The sequence below is a fragment of the Rhincodon typus genome, chromosome 10 (genome assembly GCF_021869965.1).
Source record: "Rhincodon typus isolate 14 chromosome 10, sRhiTyp1.1, whole genome shotgun sequence".
In the NCBI taxonomy this organism is placed as follows: domain Eukaryota; kingdom Metazoa; phylum Chordata; class Chondrichthyes; order Orectolobiformes; family Rhincodontidae; genus Rhincodon; species Rhincodon typus.
Genome location: NC_063341.1, coordinates 43204539 through 43216876, shown reverse-complemented (window position 1 = coordinate 43216876; position 12338 = coordinate 43204539). Strand labels below are relative to the sequence as shown.

General features: G+C 43.1%; 1 long non-coding RNA gene across 1 annotated transcript in view; it reads right to left on the bottom strand.

Annotated features, from left to right (window-relative positions):
- Positions 1-11414, bottom strand: part of LOC125484246 — a 53756-nt gene extending 42342 nt beyond the window's left edge. Inside the window, exons 1-2 of the long non-coding RNA XR_007263085.1 lie at positions 11029-11414; positions 9818-10172 (exon numbers count right to left, since the gene is read on the bottom strand). This is a non-coding gene — a long non-coding RNA (uncharacterized LOC125484246). The remainder of the gene's footprint in view (positions 1-9817; positions 10173-11028) is intronic.
- Positions 11415-12338: the final 924 nt, after the last annotated feature.

Sequence of the window (12338 nt, the reverse complement as noted above, 5' to 3'; positions counted from 1 at the left end):
TGCTGGAGAATCCGAGACAACAAGGTGCAGAGCTGGATGAACACAGCTGGCCAAGCAGCATCATAGGAACAGAAAGGCTGACGTTTCGGGCCTAGACCCTTCATCAGAAACCGAAACGTCAGCCTTTCTGCTCCTATGATGCTGCTTGGCCTGCTGTGTTCATCCAGCTCTGCACCTTGTTGTCTTGGATTCTCCAGCATCTGCAGTTCCTACTATCTCAGTATATCCAATCTCTGTTCATAACTAAAACTCTCCAGCCCAGGCAACATCCTGTAAATCTCTTCTGCACCCTCTCCAGTGGAATCACATCCCTCCCATAGTGATTTATATCCTGTTCAGGTTACCACCTGCCTTTGCACAATATATGTTTTTCTTTAATATTATTTTTAATCACTTTAGTTAACAATGGATGGTGGTTCCATCCATTAGAATCCATCTCACTTGACGTAATATATCAACTCTGTGTATTCCATAATATCCAGTTAATGCATTTTTATTATATCCAGAATTGCTCATAAACACAGCTAAATGTTTTCTTTATAAAAACTGAAAGAACTGCGGGTACTGTAAATCAGAAATAAAAACAGAAGTTGTTGGAAAAGCTCAGCAGTTCAGTTTCTGAGGAAGGTCTTTGGACCCGAAATGTTACCTCTTATTTCTCTTCACAGATGCTGCCAAACTTGCTGAGCTTTTCCAGCAACTTCTGTTTTTGTAAATGTTTTCTTTCCCCATCACGAAATCACCATGATATTTCTGTTTTTAACTATTAACTAGTAATCATCAATGTGATTAGATATTTATGTACAAAGCCCGTTAACGGCAATGCAAAACATCAGAAGTAAAAGAGAGGTAGAGAGAGTCCAAAGCAGTTAAATCAAAATGGAGTTTGTTGGGGAGATAAACCACTGTATCCCCATGGTGCCCATCTCTCTCTAAAGGCATCAAGCATATTGGTGGTCACCCTGTGCTTCCTCTCTAAGAACGCCCTAGCATGAACATAGCCACAGAAGAGGGGCAGGCAGTCAGCAGAAATGACCCCCTTCACAGCCTGCTGCCTGGACCGGTTAATAGCCAACTGGACCAGGCTCAACAGCAGACCCATGAGGAGGTCCTCTGATTTGCCAACACCCCTCCACACTGGACGCCCAAAGATCAGGAGTAGGAGGATGAAATGCCACCAAATTATTAAAAAGGGGGCGCAATCACCCACAGCCAATATATAATTGATCCACACACTTCACAGCACTGCAATGTAAACAGTTGGGCTGAATTGCCACAATTGCGTGGGACTGCTGCGTGCAACACCCTCCACCCCAGGTTTCCAATGCAAAATAGGAGGATTCCAGTGACAGAGCCTTCCAATCGGGATCCCCACTGCCCAGCAATAAATAAGAACGCCAAGTTGTGTCTGGGCGGCAGACAAAGGAATCAAAGTGGATGGTGTACAGCATTAGTAGCCTGTACAAAATGATACCTCTTTGCAAGATAGAGGAAGACATGTTTTTAAACTAATTAAGTAAAATGTACGCCATTGCATCTCCATTAAACCTAATCTTTAACCTAATTTGCCAAATCACATCAGCCAGCCCCACTACTGGGTGCATAATTTCTCTTATTTAAATTATAAAAATAATCTTGGACCCACTCCTCCCTTTTTCAAATTAATTATAAATTCAATCATGTTATCATTGTTGCCACCTCGGAGTGCCTTCACTATGAGATCATTAATTAATCTTATTTTGTTGTACAATACCAGGTCTAGTCTAACCTGCTCTCTCGACTATGGTGTACCAAGAAACTATCTCAAAAACATTCTATGAACTCTTCATCTAGGCTACCTTGGCCCGTTTGACTTTTCCAAAGTAAAAGTAAATTAAAATCTCCCATGATTATTGCTGTACCTTTCTAAAAGCTTCCTATTATTTTTTTCTTTATGCTCCACCCTAACAAGTAGTTACTTTTAAGGAGACTGTACAGCACTTTCACAAGTAATTTGATAATGATAAAGGTGTTAGTTCTCATCTCCACCCAAACTGTTTCCATGTTCTGGTTTCCTAGATTTAGGTCACCCTTCTGTATTGTGCTGATATTATCATTAATTAACAAAGCACCCCCATCAATTTTGCTTAGCTGTATTAAATTCTTCAAGAGTCAGGTTCCTATCCATATCATTCTGCAACCATGATTCTGCAATGGTTACCAGATCGTACTTATTTATTTCCATTTGCACTCTCAGTTCGCCTGTTTGTTTCAGATGCTATGCACTATTCTTAGATTTGTACTCTTCATCCTTTCTTATCATGGTCTGTTTATCATTTTTTGTATTACTATAAATACAATACAAAACTTGGACTTGGCTCTAGCCTTTGATTTACCACATCTTCTCAAATTTGATTATTTGCTCATGCTAATTAGTTTGAAATTCACACTACTTCCCTTGTTATGTGCGTTGAAAGACAACTGTCCCCAGCACAACTCATGCCGTTTCACTTTGCCAATTCCAATGCCAGTGTCCCACATACCAGAAACCATTGATCCCACACTAGTCCTTGAGCCATGCATTCATTTTTCTAATCTGATTTGCCCAAAGCAATATGCGCACAGCTCAAGTAATAAACCAGACTTTTGACCAATATTAGGCTGTATCCATAAAATAATTCAGTACAAAAACTAAAGATTCTCCACATAATTACTTGCATATCTGGTACCATTGTTGAATTGAACACATCCAGGAAATTTTCACAGGCAAGGAGAAAGTTTAAAGTTTAAATCCCTTGAAAATATCATTGGATTGGGATCCAAGCCATATCCCATTCAAGTTGAGACTGCCTGCACCACCACCACCTACCTCACTGCCATTTATGAGCAGTACCTTGTATCTCTGAGGATAAGCAATAGGATCAGCATCTCCAACATCCACAGTAACTAGGGTAAGAAGCAGAAACAGGTGCAGCTTGTAGGAAGTGAGGTCCCCAGCACATGGCAAATTGAGGCACCCTCAAATTAGTTAGGTGTTTGAATTGTAAAGCATTCCACTCTTTTAATTTTCAGCTAATTTGTAACTACCAACTGCAAAGTCATCATGCATGACTATACCAGATATCCATAGCATTGAAATGACTCTTTCATTCTTTGACCACATCAACTTTTGCATGTCATCTGTCTATCCAAAACCTTGGAAACAAGAAATACCAGTTAAGAACTCACTGGGGTCAGCAGCCATGAGCTCTGCCACTATAATACATGAGAGAGGAATCGAACTGTCTGGTGTTACAATGACTGTACTGGAAGATGAGTCCATCAATGGCTCCCTGAACTGATGGAATCCATTGACAGCAGCCAACTTTAAGTTCTTCTATTTGTGCACTGATTCATCTGTCTGAACATGAATGTTGTCCTCTGACCTGTGGAATGTGAAGCACTGAAAAAAGAAGCAAGAGTAGACCATTGAGCCAAAAATGGACAACCTCATGTCAAGAGACCGTAACCCTTAGTTCTGGATCCCACAGCTAGGGAAAGATCATTCCTACATCCAGTCTGTACTGCACTGTTAGAATTTCTTTCTTATTGAAAAAAATATACTTTATTCATTAAAAAATTATAACTACATACAAAGGGTTCTTAATCTTAAATCTGTATCCCTACGGTGTGGAAATAAGCTATTCAGCCCAACAAGTCCACGTCAACCCTCCAAAGAGTATCCCACCCAAACTCACCCCCCTACCCTATCCCTGTAACCCTGCATTTCCCATGGCTAATTCACCTAACTTACATATCCCTCGACACTTTGGGCAATTTAGCATGGCCAATCCACCTAACCTGCACATCTTTGGAATGTGGGAGGAAACCAGAGCACCCAGAGGAAATCCATGCAGACAGGGAGAGAACTCCACACAGTCACCTGAGAGTGGATGTGAACCTAGATCCGTGATACTTTGAGGCGGCAATGGTAGCCACTGAGCCACCGCAATGACCCATGCAATAAATTACAACATACTAATTGCCTTCTGAATCAGTTAGTATACTGTACAGTAATTTTTTTGTGATTCATATACCAGGACACCCACATCCTCTGTACCTCTGATTACTGCAATTTCCATCCATTTAAATAATGGCCTGGATTTTCCAATCGGGATTGGAAACGTTTCACGTCCCGGACTCAAATCCACCTTTGAAATGGAGCTGTTAAATGAATTCCTTTTACTTGATGTGTCAGTTATGAAATCTACCGTGGATTCTCTTACTACTGTGTACCACAAATCTACCTTCACGGACAGTATATGCATTGAGATCCCTACAGTTCCACACAATATAAGACTACTGTTATCAGAAGCTTCATAAATAGGATTCAAGTCATTTTCTCACTGTACAAGTTTGATGCTGAAATAGTGCACATCAAAGCCATTTTGTGAGGTAGTAGCTATCCATATCAGAGAATTTCTCACTGTAAACAGTGCTAAAGGGTCTAAGGCCACCAAGTCCGATCCTGAAAAATACCATCTGAGGTGAAAGCATCTCAAAATTCGAGCAACTAGCAAAACCAACTACGTTCAGTAGCATGATGAGAGATGTTGACCACTAACAGGATACTGCCAACAAACCAAAATACCTTTCTGCTAGTCATGCAAATGAGCAATGTGATTTATGAAGTTCAGTGCCAGTGGGATCCTTCATATGTAGGCTGTTTCTCTTAAAGACTAGCAGATTGCATTAAACAGCATGTTACTTCAACTGTTCACAACACGCAAGGTATTGACTATGCCCAATCAGTCCACGCTCACAGAAATCTAAACAGTGTCTAATGTTGGATGGGATTCTACAATTGGATAACATTTGTAAATACTCCTGATTTTGCTCAGAATGTGTGTGACAACCAACTTAAGAATGTCAGCCAGCAAAGAACAATACAGCACAGGAAGCTGCCCTTTGGCCCTCCAATCCTGCGCTGACACATTTTGCCCTCCATACTAAAACTGTCCTTGCTTACAGGATCCATATCCCTCTATTCACTTCCTATTCATATTTTCATCTAGGTGCTTCTTGAATGCTGCTATTATCTCTGATTCCACCACATGCAGACTTTCTGGAGAGAAAAAAAAATCACAAATGACATATCGGAATTTGACAACCACGGAGCTAAAGCATCTTTCTCCAGACCTTCTTTGCAAAGGCATATACCAGAAGGAGGTGTGTGAATCTGTTCCCACAACTGCTTTTTGGGCAGTGGGCAGTGTGCAGTAGCGGAGAGAGTCCGGGCATACGTGAAGGATCTGATGGGTAGTATCCTTCTCAACACCAGCCAAACGACATCTTGGTGCTTGTTGGAAAGTTCTGGTGATGGGGCATTGACAGTCTGCTCAGGGAACAACCTGTAATGATCCACTCTCTCGTATTCCTGCAAGGTCTCGAAGATGCTATGTGCCGACCAGTTCCGGATGGACTTTTGGTCAAAGGTGTTTTTCTTTGCAAATTTCTCCATGAAGGACAAGTGTTACAGAACAGTCCAACTATTTGGAGCGTTCTGCAGTGCCAAGGCCAGGCCCAGCCTTTGTAACATCAGAGACAGGTAGAATCTCAGTACATTGTGACACTTGTTATTTGCGTAACAAAAGTCTATGCACAGCTTGATGCAGCCACGCACAAAGATGGCCATCAGGATGAGGGCGGCATTGGGTATGTTCTTCCCCCTCCCCCTTATCAAGACAGGATCCGAGCAGAAAACAACGACATCATCCATGTAATTTGACCTACAGGCCTCTGCTGCCTGGAATAGTCACCCCTCTCAGGCTCACATCCTTCCTGATGGAATCAGCAAAAGGTTCTATACAGCACACAAACAAGGCAGGAGAGAGTGGGCAGCCCTGCCTGAGTCCAAATCTGATCAGGAAGGTTTCTGATTCCCACTCTTTGATTGAAACTGCACTAATGATGTTGGTGTAGAACATTTGGATCCAATTGTGAATTCCCTCCCAAGCCCGTTTTGGACAGCATATCCCATCATCCTCCGCGTGCGCGCGCGCGCGCACACACACACACACACACACACACACACACACACACACACTCCGCTCCGCCCCCGTCGCCGCCCCCCACCCCAATCCAGAGCTATGTGCATGGTGTCCCTGTAGACATGGTCCATCTTTGACCTTCACATGAAGGGGCTGATGGCTGGGGTGATTGCAATGGCACAGCCTTGATGAATGGGCCAGACCTACACTGCTTACAACAACACTTAGCAGGGGGATGGGAATCGGAGCTACGGATCAGAGGATGGGGTATCCAGTGTACAGGCAGATAAAGCATGCAGAGAATCTGTGAGGAAGGATAAGCAGTTGAAAGGGCAAAGTTGCAGTCAATGCGATGGGTTGAAGTGTGTCTATTTTAATGCAAGAAGTTTCAGGAGTAAGGGTGATGAACTAAGAGCATGGATCAGTATTTGGAACTACGATGTTGTGGCCATTACGGAGACTTGGATAGCACAGGGACAGGAATAGTTGGATGTTCCGGGGTATAGATGTTTCAAGAGAAATAGGGAGGGAGGTAAAAGAGGTGGGGGAGTGGCATTGTTAATCAGGGATGGTATCACAGCTGCAGAAAGGGATGTCGTGGAGGAGGGTTTGTCTACTGAGTCAGTATGGGTGGAAGTCAGAAACAGAAAAGGAGCAGTCACTTTATTGGGAGTTTTCTATAGACCCCCCAATAGCAACAGAGACACTGAGGAACAGATTGGGAGACAGATTATGGAAAGATGTGGAAGTAATAGGGTTGTTATCATGGGTGGCTTCAACTTCCCTAATATAGACTGGAACCTCCTAAGTGCAAAAAGTTTGGATGGAGCAGATATGTCCAGGAAGGATTTCTGACTCAATATGTAAATAGGCCGACTAGAGGGGAGGCCATATTGGATTTGGTGCTTAGCAACAAACCAGGCCAGGTGTCAGATCTCTCAGTGGGACAGCATTTTGGTGACAGTGATCACAACTCTCCGACCTTTACTATGGTCATGAAGAGGAACAGGAGCAGATGGTATGGGCAAGTATTTAATTGGGGAAGGAGGAATTACAATGATATTAGGCAAGAACCACGGAGCATAAATTGGGAACAGATGTTCTCAGGGAAATAACGACAGAAATGTGGAGGCTGTTTAGGGAGCACTTGCTACGAGTGCTGGATAGGTTTGTCCCACTGAAGCAAGGAAGGGATGGTAAGGTGAAGGAACCTTGGATGACAAGACATGTGGAACATCTAGTCAAGAGGAAGAAAGAAACTTACTTAAGGTTGAGGAAGCAAGGATCAGACAGGGCTCCAGAGGCCTACGAAGGAGGCAGGAAGGAACTGAAGAATGGACTTAGGAGAGTTAGATGGGGGTATGAAAAAGCCTTGGCAGATAGGATTAAGGAAAGCCCCAAGGCATTCTATGGTTACGTGAGGAACAAGAGGATGGCCAGAGTGAGGGTAGGGCCAATCAGGGATAGTGGAAGGAGCTTGTGCGCAAAGTCAGAGGAGGTCCTTAATGAATAATTTGCTTCGGTATTCACCAGTGAGATGGACCTTGACGTTTATGAGGACAGCATGAAAGAGGCAGATATGCTCGAACAGGTTGATGTTAGGAAGGAGGATGTGCTAGAGATTTTGAAAAACATGAGGATAGATAAGTCCCCTGGGCCAGACAGGATATACCCAAGGTTACTACAGGAAGTGAGGGAAGAGATTACTGCCCCTTTGCGATGTTCTTTGCGTCCTTACTGTCCACTGGAGTAGTACCAGATGGGTGGCAAATGTCATTCCCTTGTTCAAGAAAGAGAATAGGAATAATCCTGGGAATTACAGACCAGTCAGTCTGTCTTCTGTGGTGGGCAAATTATTGGAGAGGATTCTGAGAGATAGTATTTATGGTTATTTGGAAAAGCACAGTTTGATTAGATATAGTCAGCATGGCTTTGTGAGGGGCACGTCATGCCTCACAAGCCTTACTGAATACTTTGAGGATGTGACAAAACACATTCATGAAGGCAGAGCAGTGGATGTGGTGTATATAGATTTTAGCAAGGCATTTGATAAGGTTCCACATGGTAGGCTCATTCAGAAAGTAAGGAGGCATGGGATTCAGGGAAATTTGGCTGTCTGGATATGTAACTGGCTGTCCAACAGAAGACAGAGGATGGTAGTGGATGGAAAGTATTCAGCCTGGAGTTCGGTGACCAGTGGTGTTCTGCAGGGATCTGTTCTGGGACCTCTGCTGTTTGTGATCTTTATAAATGACTTGGATGAGGAAGTGGAAGAGTGGGTTAGTAAGTTTGCAGATGACACGAAGGTTGGTGGAGTTGTGGCTAGTGTGGAGGGCTGTTGTAGGTTGCAACAGGACATTGACAGGATGCAGAGCTGGGCAAAGAAGTGGCAGATGGAATTCCTTCCAGAAAAGTGTGAAGTGATTCATTTCGGAAGGTCGAATTTGAATGCAGAATACAGGGTTAATGGCAGGATTCTTGGCAGTGTGGAGGAACAGAGGGATCTTGAGGTCCATGTCCATTGATCCCTCAAAGTTGCTACCCAAGTTGATATGGTTGTTAAGAAGGCGTATGGTGTGTTGGCTTTCGTTGGCATGGGAATTGAGTTTAAGAGCCACAAGGTTATGCTGCAGCTCTATAAAACTCTGGTTAGACCACACTTGGCATATTGTGTTCAGTTCTGATCGCCTCATTATAGAAAGGATGTGGAAGCTGTAGAGAGGGTGCAGAGGAGATTTACCAGGATACTGCCTGGACTGGAAGGCAGGTCTTATGAGGAAAGTTTGAGGGAGCTAGGGCATTTTTCATTGGAGCGAAGAAGTATGAGAGGTGACTTGATAGAGATGTACAAGATGATGAGAGGCATAGATAGAGTTGATAGCCAGAGACTTTTTCCCAGGGTGGAAATGACTATTACCTGGGGGCATAATTTTAAGGTGATTGGAGGAAGGTATAGGGGAGATGTCAGAGGTAGGTTCTTTACACAGAGAGTGGTGGGCGTGTGAAATGTGCTGCTGGCAGTGGTAGTGGAGTCAGATACTTCAGAGACTTTTAAGCGACTCTTGTATAATGTAGGGTATGCAGGGTAGTTTGATCTTCATAGGATAATAGGTTTGCACAACATCGTGGGCCGAAGGGCCTGTACTGTACTGTGCTGTTCTATGTTCTAACACTGAGAGTACCTCACACCTGAAATGGAAAAGCAGCAGTACTTCTATCTTCCCAGTTTCTGCCTCACCTTGGCAACATGCTTCTTCTAAGTTTTAGTGCACACCCTGGCCATATTCCAGCACCTTTGGATAATCTGACCTGACGATGAAGAGATCCCTTCTCTTCACCACCCAGATATATAACTGATCCTTGAACAGTCCAGAAGCTTAAAATGTCATGGCAATGGTGACCTTGGTGGCTGCAGGTTAAGGAGCTTTCACGGGATCCTTTCGGTCCCAGGTCATTGAGGACCAGAATGCAAACATCGTAGACTAAATGCCCAATGAGGTGCAATATCTTGCATTCTGTCATATGCAGATCATTGACTCTTAGCCAGCTAACTAAATGTCAAGGGCAGCATCTTCCTCCCTTCGCAGCCCCTCGTTATTTTCGCTTGACTGCCCCATAACCTGTAGGAGGTGTCTACTGTAGTTCCTCCTCAAGCTACACATTCCAAGTGTCAGGGCAGCCTGCTCCTAATTTCAACTCCCTCATCAGACTCATTTGTTCACTAGAGTATCCCCTGTCAGCCTCTGTTGTCCAAGTGCAATCTCACCTCCCCTCAGAAGTCCTCTAACTCACTGCTCAAAAATACACACTTGCCAGTACAGCAGTGGCAACTCTATGCCATTGGTTGAGCTGTTCGACATTTCTCAAATCTGTTGGCCAGTGGATACATTTGCTCTCATGGCTCCCCGCTCTCCTTGCGACAATGCGCCCGGACGTGCCCCAGAGAAGACCTATTGTCCATTCCTTACTTTTAAAAGTTTAAATTTGCTTCGCTGAGGCCTGTTAATGAGCTTCTCACAACTTCAACACTTGGTTAAGGGAGCTGTGCAGGCTGCCCACTTGCTCTCGTCCGTCCTCTCTTTTCAATTCGCTTTGCGTTTTTGACAACGTCAGGATTGTGTGACGCTCAACAGGGAGTTTCAGTTTAAAAAAAAACTGCGGATGCTGGAAATCAGAAACAGAGAAACTCAATAAGTCTGGCAGCATCAGTAGAGAGAAAGCAAAATTAATGTTACGCGTCCAGTGACCCTTCCTCAGTGGGCGCCCGCACCCTGACATTCGGTCTTGCCATGAATGAATTTATAAATCACACAGTACTTTTAGTGGAAAATTCTTTGCGCGCGAGTAAATGCGTATGTATTTGGTTAACACCTACCAATAATTATTGCAAAATGTTGCGCGCCTCTTTTCACAAAGTTTGCAATTTTCTAGCAGTTAGGACTACTTTAATAAACATAAGAATGTTAGCAAGAAGAGCGCCACCCGCCTCACGATTCAGAGATGTTCCTCATCCTTTATCGTGTTGTGCCAAATTGCTGTTGCTTGACTCTCCTAGTCTGGAGTGAACATTCCAATCAGTCAAACTAACGGGGATTTCTGGCCCTCCAGCATCACACCATCACCCCACCACAACCACCACCATAACACACGCGCACACACAACTCATGGTGAAATCTGGCAACCATTAAAAACAAACATTGAAACTGCTCTCCGTTTTTGTCCTCCAATTTTACCAACCTACAAAAATAGCCATAATGCACATACTTGCATTCTCCCTGCGAACACATGTAAAAGATATCGTACGTCTTCTTTTAAATTTGTAAATTAACTATGCGATGTTGTCGTTTTTGGATTAGCCACAAATGGTTAACAGATCGGACAAGTGTTACAAAGTTAACATGGATATTCCCACAGCTCTCGGGAAAATCAGCATCCATTGGGTTTAAAATCAGGGTTAGATCGGATGTCTGAGAGCTTCAGTGCTTGCAATACTTGTTTACTTGGTTTTGTAATTACAAACCTGCGTTTGTGCTTTTTTCTGTGCTGACGGAACGGCCAAGTGGGAGAGGAAGTGAGTGAGTCAGGGGTGGGTTTCTCTCACTGGAGTTTTTTTTAAGCTGTCCACCAGTTGTTCTTTTGCAGCGAGCACTTCTGCGATGCTTTCGTTATGACGGTGATATTCAAGTATTCCCTTCACTTTGAAGTGACAGGGTTTCAACCTGACCCCTTGCATTCGAAACGTCACCTCACTCGCCCAGCGCTGAGACAAGCGGTTTCTACACAGAGGATTCAGCACCTTGTTAACATTTGTCAATAAGTCGCCCAAAATCTTATTTTGTAAGAAGTGTTAACATAGCTTTGTTTTGTGAACACTTCTGTAACAGGAAGCACAACGTTTCACGTAGGACGCCGGGAGGTGTGGTGAAATTTGACGCACACCCTTCTCCCCAAACCACCGCCCCCCCTCCCCATTTCAACGTTTTCTTTTCGAAATCAAATTTTGCAATAAAACGTTCCGAAAAGTGCACCGAAAAATCAAACATTTAAAGTGGAGAATTGACGATCCGAGTGGGCGGCGGGAAAAATATTTGAAATGTTCAAACAAGACAATAAAAGAGAAAATAAACTCGGCGCAAATTGTAACGGTTTTTCGGATTTCTGAAGTTACTTTTCAAAAAAAACCAACGAGTTTTTTATTTGAAGTTTAATAGATTGAGAAATTTGAGGCAAATTGCAGAAGTACACCCGAAGTTTGGGATGTTGCTTTTTTTTAACCGAAATATGGGCCTCTGTTGATTGCCATTGCAGATATGTAACCATGTTCTCCGTTTTCATATTGCAACAGTTTTCATGTTTCCACTTTTCGGTTCACTTTCACTGACACAGTACGATGATGAATTTACCTTTCCATTTCTCACAAAAGTACCAACAACCCTTTTCTCCCACGTATTTAATTACAAACGAAAAGTTTCGGGTTTTCCCCAAAACGCTTCAATTATGATATTACAGTTTTTGTTTCCTCGTAAAGTTACATTCAACAAACTTATATTTTTGTAGGAAATAAATACTGTAGATTGAACAGACTGCGATAAAAAGATAGGCACGGGCCGTGATTTCCCCCAATATTGTTTGTTTGTTGCATGCACGTGATACAATACGAAAGGACAATTAAACCTTTCAATTTTTCATATAAATTATGGATGGGTTTATATATTTGCATTCGCTAAGGTAAATCAAGTTACGTTGCAGCATTTGTGGAATTATTCAAATACTAGCTTGAACACCACTTAATCATCTTCTTTAAACATTGACAGTTGAAATGAAGGAACT